The sequence below is a fragment of the Cnephaeus nilssonii genome (assembly GCF_951640355.1).
Source record: "Cnephaeus nilssonii genome assembly, chromosome: 13".
Classification (NCBI taxonomy): domain Eukaryota; kingdom Metazoa; phylum Chordata; class Mammalia; order Chiroptera; family Vespertilionidae; genus Cnephaeus; species Cnephaeus nilssonii.
Window position 1 is genome coordinate 71,084,552 of NC_137084.1, and position 11,124 is coordinate 71,095,675.

The following is an 11,124-nucleotide window of genomic DNA, read 5'->3' on the forward strand; positions in this document are numbered from 1 at the left end:
AGAAGGAATCCACTCCAAACAACAGAGGGATGAAATGGGCTAGAAACAAGAGAACTGCTGACTCTGGGCCTGTGTCCTCTCTACTTCCATCCCAAAGCATCTGGGTACCGTACCCAACCTTGGTCTCCCCAGTGTCAGCTTGTGCCTGTGTAGTTAGTGTCTTCCCTAATACCAATGTCTCTAGTGACTTGATCATGACTTGTCCCTTGAGCCTAAAGACCAGGCTTTTGGGTAGCCACTTCTTTCCCGTTGGTCAAATTGTCCCAAAGGCTCCATCCCACCTCTCAGAGAACTCTTTGGTCCTCAATACTTCCCTTCCCCATTCCTGAGGAGGGGAGGTGGGTCAAGGGCACCTGCTACCCAATCTCCCCTGCCCCTCTTGGAGCCCCCTAGACTTGGATGAATAGTAGGCCAGTAAGTAGGGCAAAGCCTGATAGGAGCAGAATGACCTTGAGGATACTCTGCTCGGAAGTGGCCAGCTCCTGGGGCAGGATTTCCAAGAAGGTGATACAGAGAAAGGTGCCAGCTGCCATGCCCTCCAGCACAGACTGGGCCAGCTGGCGCAGTGGGCCAGCTGACTCTGCCAGAGCTGCACCCAGCCCAGTGCCCAGGGTGTCATGCATGAGAAGAGAACGCCACAGCCAGTCACCACCTGTGTTCGCAGGTGACTCTGCAGCAGCCTCAGGGACAAGCTGACGGCCAAAAACCCTCATGGAGCAGCAAAGCCAGACACAGCTCCATGGCCCCAGCCTGGTCGCTGCAGTCCCACTGCCAGCCCCTCGAACACCGAGGGCAGAGCCAGGGAGGAGACCAGTGCATGGGCACGCAGGGCTGAGGGAGCTGCCAGAGCTCTGCCTGCCTGTGGGAGGCTTTGCGCGTGCCAGTGCTGTTCCCAGCAGCACCCTTGGTGGCACTGCCTGCTCCTTGTGAGCCAGGGTGATCTGCTCCATCACCAGGACCAGGAAGGAGCCCACGACCAGGATGAACTCTTGTAGGGGAACTGGAGCGTCACGTGCAGGGCTGCCAGGGCCTCATCTATGGCAGACAGGTAGTCAGGCAGCCGGTCCAGGAGACAGGTGGCCAGAAACACACCCCCCACAAAGCAGCTTACAAGGCTCAGGGCTTTCTGGCGGAAGGCTGATGCTTCCGGGTTAGCTCCAGGCTGGCGAAGGACACGGATGGGCACCAGACTGCAGATGAGCGGGAGCACCAGCAGGAGCACCAAGGCCCCCAACTTCACCTCCAGTCCCACGGGCACTGGGGGATCCGAGGCCACTGCCTCTGGTTCTCCCAGGGCCCAGGGTGGCTGTGGTTGCTCCAGTGACTCTCAGACCTCACAAGGGTCTCACTACATGGCACCCGCTCGGTTCCAGCCTCCAGTCGGGCCTCACTTTCATTTTCAAAGGGTTACTTTGCTGGACAGATCATCCTTGACTGGTAATTTCTCTCAATAGTTTGAATATTTGGTTCCACTCTCTTCTGGCTTGTAGAGTTTCTACTGAGAAGTCCAATGTAACCAAAAGGGCTTTCCTTTATAGATTACTTTCTTCTTTTCCTTGGCTGCCTTGAGAATTCTTTCTTGGTCATTAATTTTTGACGGTCTTAAACCCATACGCCTTAGAGAAGACCTCTTGGATTGAGGTAACTAGGTATTCTCCTTGTTACACCCAGGCTCTTTTGCTTATTCTTCCATAGGCACACATAATATTCTACTTTTTACCTTGCTTCCAAATGCTCTCATACTTCTCACCTGTTCAAGATCCTAACCATACTTTAAAGCTCAGGAAAAAAACGGTATTTTCCCCTCAGGAAGTCTTCTCTGAGCCTGGGATCATCTCACCTAATTCTGAATCTCTGTAGAATTTATGGTGCTTGATATTTACTGTTTTACTTTGTTAGTCAACTTTTATTATACATGTTATATTTTGACAATAAAGTTCTAAGTTCTTGATGCATATATATATATATATATATATATATATATATATATATATATACACACACACACACACACACATACATACACACTAATGTCTTGAGCCTAAGCACTGCATACATTAAACCAAAAATTGGGACATATCGTCTGTGAAAATGTGTACTTATAGGGAGAGAATACTGCTATTTGAATTTGGGTCACTCATAGCTTGTAGAAATCCATTCAAATTGCAAACTTTATAAGTCTTTTGTTGATGCATTTAAGTTTGTTTTCTAACAACTGAGTTTTGCAGGACAGTCAATGTGATGTTATTTGGCATATATAAGTTAAAATTTAACTTTAAAAATATGTTTTTATTGATTTTAGAGAGAGAAAGGAAGGGAAGGGGGAGAGAGAGAGAGAGAGAGAGAGAGAGAGAGAGAGAGAGAGAGAGAGATTAATGACAGATAAACATCCTCCATACAGGGGATCAAGCCTACAACCTGTCTGTGCATATGCCCTGACTGGGAATTGAACTGGCGCCCTCTCTGTGCATGGGATGATGCTCAACCAACTGAGCCACACTGGCCAGGGCAAGTTCAACTGTTTTATTAATTTTACTTCATCTGATAATGAGAAAACAAGTAAATCAAAGCACGAAAGTAAAATATATTAAATCTAAAAATATTCTTAGCTGATTTATTTTGACAAGTGTTTAAATTATTTAGCTGTTCTGAATTTATTTGATTTTAATTATTTATAACAATACACTGTAGTGCATTAGTGAATGTCTTGAAAAGTGTTTTGTAAAAGTGGGCAGCATCTCAGGAATAATAGCACCATAACTCTGCCATTTAATTTTTGCTGACAAGTGGGTTGAGCTTGTGAGGATAATCATAAGAAACATCAGGGGACAGTAGCTATGCAATTGAGACAGGATGGCACTGTAGTTGCCTCTTCAATTCTTTCTGCTACTATAGCTTTTCAATACTTTTTAAAACTGTCAGCAGTTCAATAAGACTTTTAGTTCTTTCTTGATCTTAAAATATCATCTTTACATGCACTCAATGCTATATGCACAAATTTCTCAAGTGCTTACCTCCTTACTTTTCAAAAGCAGTACTTTTAAATGATGTTCCATTACCTCCTAAATGTTCAAACCTCTTCTTTTTTTACTCATGCTTGGAAACTCTTTCAAAAGCACTTCACTATTTGAACAATAATGCAATAGTGTACAATGTAAATTTTATGTGGAACAACTCTATGTAATGAACCTAGCTTCCTTATGCCCTTTTCTCCATAATTTCTTTCCCTTTGACATTTCCAGTAGAGGTGCCTCAGTTATTCCCCAATGAGAATGAGATAAATAGAAAGAGGGCTAAAAGTTTGTTGACTTTGAGAAGAATCAGTCCTGGCCGGTGTGGCTCAGTTGTTTGAGTGTTACCCCAGATACCAAGTGGTCACCAGTTCAATTCCCGGTTGCACGCTCAGTCCGGTGGGGAGTGTGCAGGAGGCAGCCGATTGATTTTTCTCCCTCTCTTTCTTTTCCCTTCCTCTCTCTCTCTAAAAATCAATAAAACTTATTTTAAAACAGCAACAACACAAAACCCCAAGAAGAATCAATGCACGAATTATTTAACTCCTGCAGTGGACATCACCTGTGTTTTTTGCTAATAAACACTGTGCTTAGACTAATCTTTGTGCTGGTAAATAACCCAGAAATTTGTAACCTTCAGCACTATCCAAGACTTATATTTATATCTGTGAAATACAGAAATAAATACTTACTGGAGAGATGGACTCTATCATGGGACAAAGGCTTTCTAATTTATGTATCGACTCTTTTGTGTTTCATGTAGGTGGTAACATTATGACTTAGCACTTGATCTCCATCCTTCCTAGCACTTGATTTCCTTCCAGTGAGCTTTCCTGGTTAGCAAAGTCTGGAAAGGTAAAAATTAGATTTCCAGACTTTTTTTGTGGCTTTAAAATAAGAAGCCCATACCTTCAGGATGGACATTATAAACATTTACTAAAGTCGGAAGGCGAATATTTTGGATCCTACATCCAGTTTCAACAATTATCAACAGTTTTCCACTCTTGTTCCGTCTATCCCCCTCCATTTTTTTTGGTGTTGGAATTTTAAAAAACAAATTTAAGATGTCATTTCTTTGTACCTATAAATATTTCAGAAGGCATCTCTAACGATAAGTACATTGAAAATATCGACACAGCCAGGTTCTTGCAAGATGTGTATGATCAAGATTTGAAAGGTAGAGGTGAGGTAGAGGTCATCTGTCTGTAACTGCTGCTGCTGAGCATGGGTGGTGAAGACTTTTGGGTGTTTTTGCAATAGCAGTCCATTGTCTAGTTGTTCACTACTGGCTAATAAAGGGTCACTGCACTTACTAGATGATTGCTCTTTATCACCAAGGATATATAGTGCTGTCGCTAGCAATACAGGGGACCAAAAAAAAAAAAAAAAAAGAGTTTTTCTGTAATCTAGGGAGGCCTCTGAGTTCCCTCTTATGTGCCATGTCAGTGATAAAAGTTAATAGAAAGCTAAGCTACCTAATACAGGCAGGACTTCTCAGGAAATAAACAACAGCTTACATGGCATCGACTATGTGTCATTTACTCTTCTAAGCATTTCACATATTATCAACTCATCGAATTCTCACAATAACCCTATGCTGGAGACACTTTCATTATCTTTGTTTTACAAATGAGCATCGAGGCACAGAGAGATTAAATAACATGACCAAGGTCACAGAATTAATAAGTGGCAGAGCTGGGCTTTAAACTCAGAAAATAAAACTCCAGAGCCAGGTGCCTAAAAACTGCATTTTACTAGTTATCAGTTTGGAGCATCCTACCAGGTAAGAACCAAACGTCGGCATAGGGAACATGGAATGAGAAATGAAGAAGCAAATCATAAACACCAGCTGTGGTTTTATGACCTGTAGCAGAAATAGGACCTGTAGTAGCAACCCAGATATTTTTCCTTTCTGCATTATATATTGGTGCTCTTTGATTTCATCTGCAGTTATTGCAAACAGTTCCCCTGGTAGACAATGCCTTTGCTTGCAGGCTGTGCCTCACTGCGAGTGTTTCTCTGTTTTCCTGCTTAGGGCTTCCTCTGAAGTTGTTAGAGTCTGCTCAGCCCATGCACAGGGCAGCCCAGAACGGGAGAGGCATTAATGCCCAGGGGTAACTCTCTACCCTGGGGGGTTGGAATTGTTGGATAAATGCCCATCTTCATTCTTCAGAGGGAGAACTTGGAGTTGCATTTGATCTGTGCCTCAGGGGATTCCCAGTGGAATGAGCTCCAGTTATCCCCAATGTAACCAGCTTAATAATGGATTCTATCTATCTATCTATCTATCTATCTATCTATCTATCTATCTATCTATCATCTATCATCTCTTTATCATTCTCACTGGAAGATTTTTAAAAATTGCTTCCAGAGAGAGAGGAAGAGAGAGAGAAACATGGATGTGAGAGAAACATCGATTGGTTGCCTCCTATATGTGCCCCAACTGGGAATTGAACTCAGGACCCTTTGGTGCACAGGTTGATGCTCCAACTAACTGAGTCACACCCGCCAGGGCACATACTTTATTGTATTTCCACCTTTCCTGTCTCATACACCCCACTCTTTTATTCCTCCTTTGTAGGATCCCCTCCCTAATAAATAGATGCACTCATGTCCTGTCTCAGGTATAATATTTATACACATGAACCAATTTTCATCATTTTTCTTCTTCCTTTCTTCTTATTTGCGTAGTGTGTGTTGGTGGTTAACTTCATAGTTTAGCCCCCTGCTTATAGAATCTGATGGTAGGATTGGAACTAAACAAGATGAGGAATGAGCAGCACCCTAGATGGAAGCAGTGATTCCTGAGAATTTGAACCTACCCTTCTTGTGAGAGATTTCCCGTCCTTTTATTTTTATTTTATTTATTTATTTATTTTTTTTATTATTATTTTTTTAATTTATTGATTAAGGTGTCACATATTTGTCCTCATCCCCCCATTCCCATCCCACACCCCTCCCAATGGATGCCCCAACCCCCTGTTGAACTTAACCATTGGTTAGGCTCTTATGCATGCACACAAGACCTTTGGTTGATCTCTCCCCCCTCCCCCCACCCTCCCCTATCCTCCCTCTGAGGCCCGATAGTCCGATCGATGCCTCCTTGTTTCTGGTTCTGTTCTTGTTCATCAGTCTATGTTGTTCATCATTTCCCCTAGATGAGCGAAATCATGTGTCACTAGAGATATACTTATAAGAATTGAATGTGCGACGAGCAATAATAGTTATGCTGACAGGCAAATGAATCAGTCTGTAGTGAGTTTCTTTCTGGACCAACAGTTCTTTTGAGACCCAATATCAATGTCCACCAGTTCCCTATGAGTACATGTCGGCACTGACCCCTCAGCTCTGGATGGTGGACAAATGGTGGTAATGCAGGTCCGACTCCCTCTGGTTTGGTCTCGGCCGGACCCAGGGGCACTGATTCACCTGGATCCAGGGGCCCGCGGCCTCACCCGGACCCGGGGCCAGGCTCACCCGGATCCAGGGGCCCGCGGCCCCACCCGGACCCGGGGCCAGGCTCACCCGGATCCAGGGGCCCGCGGCCCCACCCGGACCCGGGGCCAGGCTCACCCGGATCCGGGTGGGGCCCGCGGCCCCACCCGGACCCGGGGCCAGGCTCACCCGGATCCAGGGGCCCGCGGCCCCACCCGGACCCGGGGCCAGGCCCACCCGGATCCAGGGGCCCGCGGCCCCACCCGGACCCGGGGCCAGGCCCACCCGGATCCAGGGGCCCGCGGCCCCACCCGGACCCGGGACCCAGGCTCACCCGGACCCAGGGGCCCGCGGCCTCACCCGGACCCGGGACCCAGGCTCACCCGGATCCGGGGGCCCGCGGCCTCACCCGGATCCAGGGGCCCGCGGCCTCACCCGGACCCGGGACCCAGGCTCACCCGGATCCGGGGGCCCGCGGCCTCACCCGGATCCAGGGGCCCGCGGCCTCACCCGGACCCAGGGCCCAGGCTCACCCGGATCCAGGGGCCCGCGGCCTCACCCGGACCCGGGGCCCAGGCTCACCCGGCTCCAGGGGCCCGCGGCCCCACCCGGACCCGGGGCCAGGCTCACCCGGATCCAGGGGCCCGTGGCCCCACCCGGACCCGGGGCCAGGCTCACCCGGATCCAGGGGCCCGCGGCCCCCCCGGACCCGGGGCCAGGCCCACCCGGATCCAGGGGCCCGCGGCCCCACCCGGACCCGGGGCCAGGCTCACCCGGATCCAGGGGCCCGCGGCCCCACCCGGACCCGGGGCCAGGCCCACCCGGATCCAGGGGCCCGCGGCCCCCCCCGGACCCGGGGCCAGGCCCACCCGGATCCAGGGGCCCGCGGCCCCACCCGGACCCGGGACCCAGGCTCACCCGGATCCAGGGGCCCGCGGCCTCACCCGGACCCGGGGCCCAGGCTCAGGCCCACCCGGATCCAGGGGCCCGCGGCCCCACCCGGACCCGGGGCCAGGCTCACCCGGATCCAGGGGCCCGCGGCCCCACCCGGACCCGGGGCCAGGCCCACCTGGATCCAGGGGCCCGCGGCCCCCCCCGGACCCGGGGCCAGGCCCACCCGGATCCAGGGGCCCGCGGCCCCACCCGGACCCGGGACCCAGGCTCACCCGGATCCAGGGGCCCGCGGCCTCACCCGGACCCGGGACCCAGGCTCACCCGGCTCCAGGGGCCCGCGGCCTCACCCGGACCCGGGGCCCAGGCTCACCCGGCTCCAGGGGCCCGCGGCCTCACCCGGACCCGGGGCCCAGGCTCACCCGGCTCCAGGGGCCCGCGGCCTCACCCGGACCCGGGGCCCAGGCTCAGGCTCACCCGGCTCCAGGGGCCCGCGGCCTCACCCGGACCCGGGGCCCAGGCTCAGGCTCACCCGGCTCTAGGGGCCCGCGGCCTCACCCGGACCCGGGGCCCAGGCTCACCCGGCTCCAGGGGCCCGCGGCCTCACCCGGACCCGGGGCCAGGCTCACCCGGCTCCAGGGGCCCGCGGCCTCACCCGGACCCAGGACCCAGGCTCACCCGGATCCAGGGGCCCGCGGCCTCGCCCGGACCCGGGACCCAGGCTCACCCGGATCCAGGGGCGCATGGCCTCGCCCGGACCCAGGGGCACGTGGCCTCACCCGGACCCGGGGCCCAGCCTCACCCTGACCCAGTTCCCAGCCTCACCCGGACCCAGGGGCGCGCGGCTTCACCCGGATCCGGGACCCAGCGGAGTTTCGTCTTCTTGATCCCAATTCCTGTTGGTCAATTCCCTCTCAGCAATTCCTTCGACCATTTTCTCAGAGGTCCAGGGCAGCCACCGCAGAACTCGTTGGGCAGCGGGCTCGGCAAAGCTCCGGTGTGCCCGGTGCGCGGCGGCGGGCTGGTCCGGGGTGGCTGCGTCGGCCCTTGGGTCTGCAGCGGTGGCCGGTCGCCGAGCGTGCGCACCTGGCCGCTTCCGGGGCGTTGAGATTCTTGAAGGACTCGGAGGTCAGCAAGCGCGTAGTCTCCCGCCCCATGTCTCCCAGGGGCTCGTCTGTCCGTGCTCGGCAGCGAGTGAAGCCTTCCCCTCAGCCAGAGACCGCTGGGGGAACTGCGCCGAGCACGTTCCAGGCCGCCATTGTGTCGCCTGAGCCGTAGTTTTTAAAGTGTGGTCTTTGGGTCACCGGCATCAGCTTCATCCCGCGTACCCCTCTCTTTTATTCTAGTTGTATAGCATCCGCTCAGTTAGCCCTCCGGTGGTTCTGGATGGTGTCCGCTCCGCTCTCCCGTTGTAGTCTCAAAACCGTTGTGGTAGGCAGCAATCAGGCTTCTGCCCTATGCCTCCATCTTGGTCCTTGTTTGTATAGTTAAGTCTTGATTGTTGTTGGTGTCACTGGGAGGAATTGTCCTCCAGGCCTATTGGCCGTGCGGACCCTCTGTGTCTATAAAGGAAGAGTTGCTGTGCGGGAGACACGCCTATGTGCCAGGTCTTGGTGCAGCAAGGCTTCGGCGCTCACTGCGTCTGCCTCTTGAATGTGTCCCTTATGGGAGTGGTCGAAATCTGATGTCATCTCACACCGACCACTAGATGCCTTCGTTTCTGGGTCTCCAATGGAGTGTAGGTCAGCTACTGCCTGTGGCCCCTCAGCAGGAATTACAGCATCCCTTATATTCGTGACCTGTTTCGGTGTCTTCCCCTTTTGGCTGCCTCCCTATCGCTCAGCTTCCCCAATCTCCCTAGGTGGTCGCTCTTGATACCCCCCTTTGTGGGCTGAGTGCAAAGTCTTGGTGTTGTTAAGCTTTGATTGCTGTTGGTACACTAGGAGGATGTGACCTCCAGTCCAATTGGCTGTGAGGATCAGCTGTGTCTATGCCGGGAGACAGCCCCATTCAACTAGACTTGCAAAATTGTAAAAGCCTCTGTGTTCAGCTTGGATGGGGCGGAGTTACAGGGCGGAGCCTACCGCCTTGGCTTCCCGTCAGCCCCGCCCTATGAGGTTCCTGTGTCTCAGTGTCCCTCTGTACTCCCAGCAAACACCTCTGAGAGAAAAGCGCCCTGGAGTTTCGCGCGCTGCCAAACAGTCTAGTTTCTCCCCCAATGAATCTGGATTCCCAGATTCTCTCCCGGAACTGGGTTTCCGTGTAGTCAGAATTGGGGCTCACCTCAGTCTGGCGCTTTTGTCTCCTTCCCTCCAGGGCGACTCAGCGGCACAGTCAACAGCCCATCCTCCGCGCACAATCCTGTGTGCGCCTCCGGTGCTCTGCTCTTCGCCGCCTCTCTGCATCTCTGCCTTACAGCCCAGCTTTCCCCAGTATGAGCATGGCTTCCCCGGGTCTTTCCCGGAACTGGGGTTCAGTGCAGTTGGAACTGGGGGTTCAGCACAGTCCGGAGCTTTTGTCTCCTTCCCGCTAGGGCAATCCAGCGGCACAGGCAACAGTCCCTCCTCTGCGCACATTCCCGTGCGCGGCTCCGGCGCAGCTCCTCTTTGTCTCCGCCCCACAGCCCAGACTCCCCCAGCATGAGCCCGGCTTCCCAGGGTTTCGCCGGGCACTGGGGTTCAGTGCAGTCGGAGCTGGGGTTCAGCACAATCTGGCGCTTTTATCTCCTTCCCGCCAGAGAACGCCAGCCAGGCGGCCAGCCGCCCCTTACTCTCCGGCTCCGGCTTCCCCGCACGCGAGCGGGCTCGTGTCTCCGCCCGTGTCTCCATACCTCAAGCTTTTACGGCTTCTCTGATTTTCCTTGTGGTTTTCTTTTTCCTTCTAATTGTGCGCATTTCAGTCAGCCAGCTTTCCTGTGGTTCTGGATGATGTCCGTTTTGACTTTTAGTTGTGTTTTTGATATTGTTTTGCCCGGCTGTAGGTTAGGTGTTTAACCTATGCCGCCATCTTGGTTTTTCCTCCCGTCCTTTTATTAGGAAGGGTAATTGCATCCTGTTAGGTAGGAGCAGGTTGTTTTTTCTCTTTCCGTTGTTTAGAAGGTTAAGTATGGCTATTGAGTAGCCAAAGGGCTGAATTATACAGAATATAATTCATGATTCAACCCCCATTTCCAACGCCTTCCACTTTCCCTTCTTATACTCAGAGTCTGAAAAGTTACAAACTGCACTTTTAAGACTCCCTTGTAGTTGTGATACCATTTCCACAAATTGGATGCATTTTGTATGCTTTAAAGGTGAGAGTGAGACAAAGGCTATGTGGTAGCACTTCTAGTATTTTCCGCTACCAAGTATGGGGGTGGGGTGTTGGTTTTTTTCTTCAATTCTTAGCTTTGCTGGTAGCAAGAGGCAAGGCATTGGACATCTGACAGGCACGGAGTGAGCTGACAACCACCACGCGTGGCGGCAGAGACTTGGTGAGCCATCACGGTCTCCACACTGTGTTCCGGACTGCGCGGAGGCCGAGTCCTCCGGCCAGCTAGTTCTACGGTGCTGTTCTTTCTACAAGTCATCCCTGGAAACGGGACTAGTGTCTGCTTCTCCAGGCACTCAAAAGGTTTTCTTTTGTAAGCACCTAATTCTCTTAGGTCCTTTATGTTTAAAATAGTTCCCAGTTACAACTGGACCCTGACTGGAAAAATTAGAATGAGACCTGTCTCTGTGCAGTATCACCTCAGGGTTTATTATCAGACTGAGCTTCTGGATCAGCAGAATTTGGACCTGAACTACTC

At 52.3% G+C, this 11,124-nt stretch overlaps 1 pseudogene across 1 annotated transcript; it reads right to left on the reverse strand.

Annotated features, from left to right (window-relative positions):
* Window positions 1-389: 389 nt before the first annotated feature.
* LOC307110202 (zinc transporter ZIP1-like) lies at window positions 390-1,612 on the reverse strand (annotated as a pseudogene). The gene is made up of 2 exons: window positions 1,544-1,612; window positions 390-1,306 (listed from the first exon to the last, which is right to left on the reverse strand). The product of its transcript is annotated as a zinc transporter ZIP1-like (transcript).
* Window positions 1,613-11,124: the final 9,512 nt, after the last annotated feature.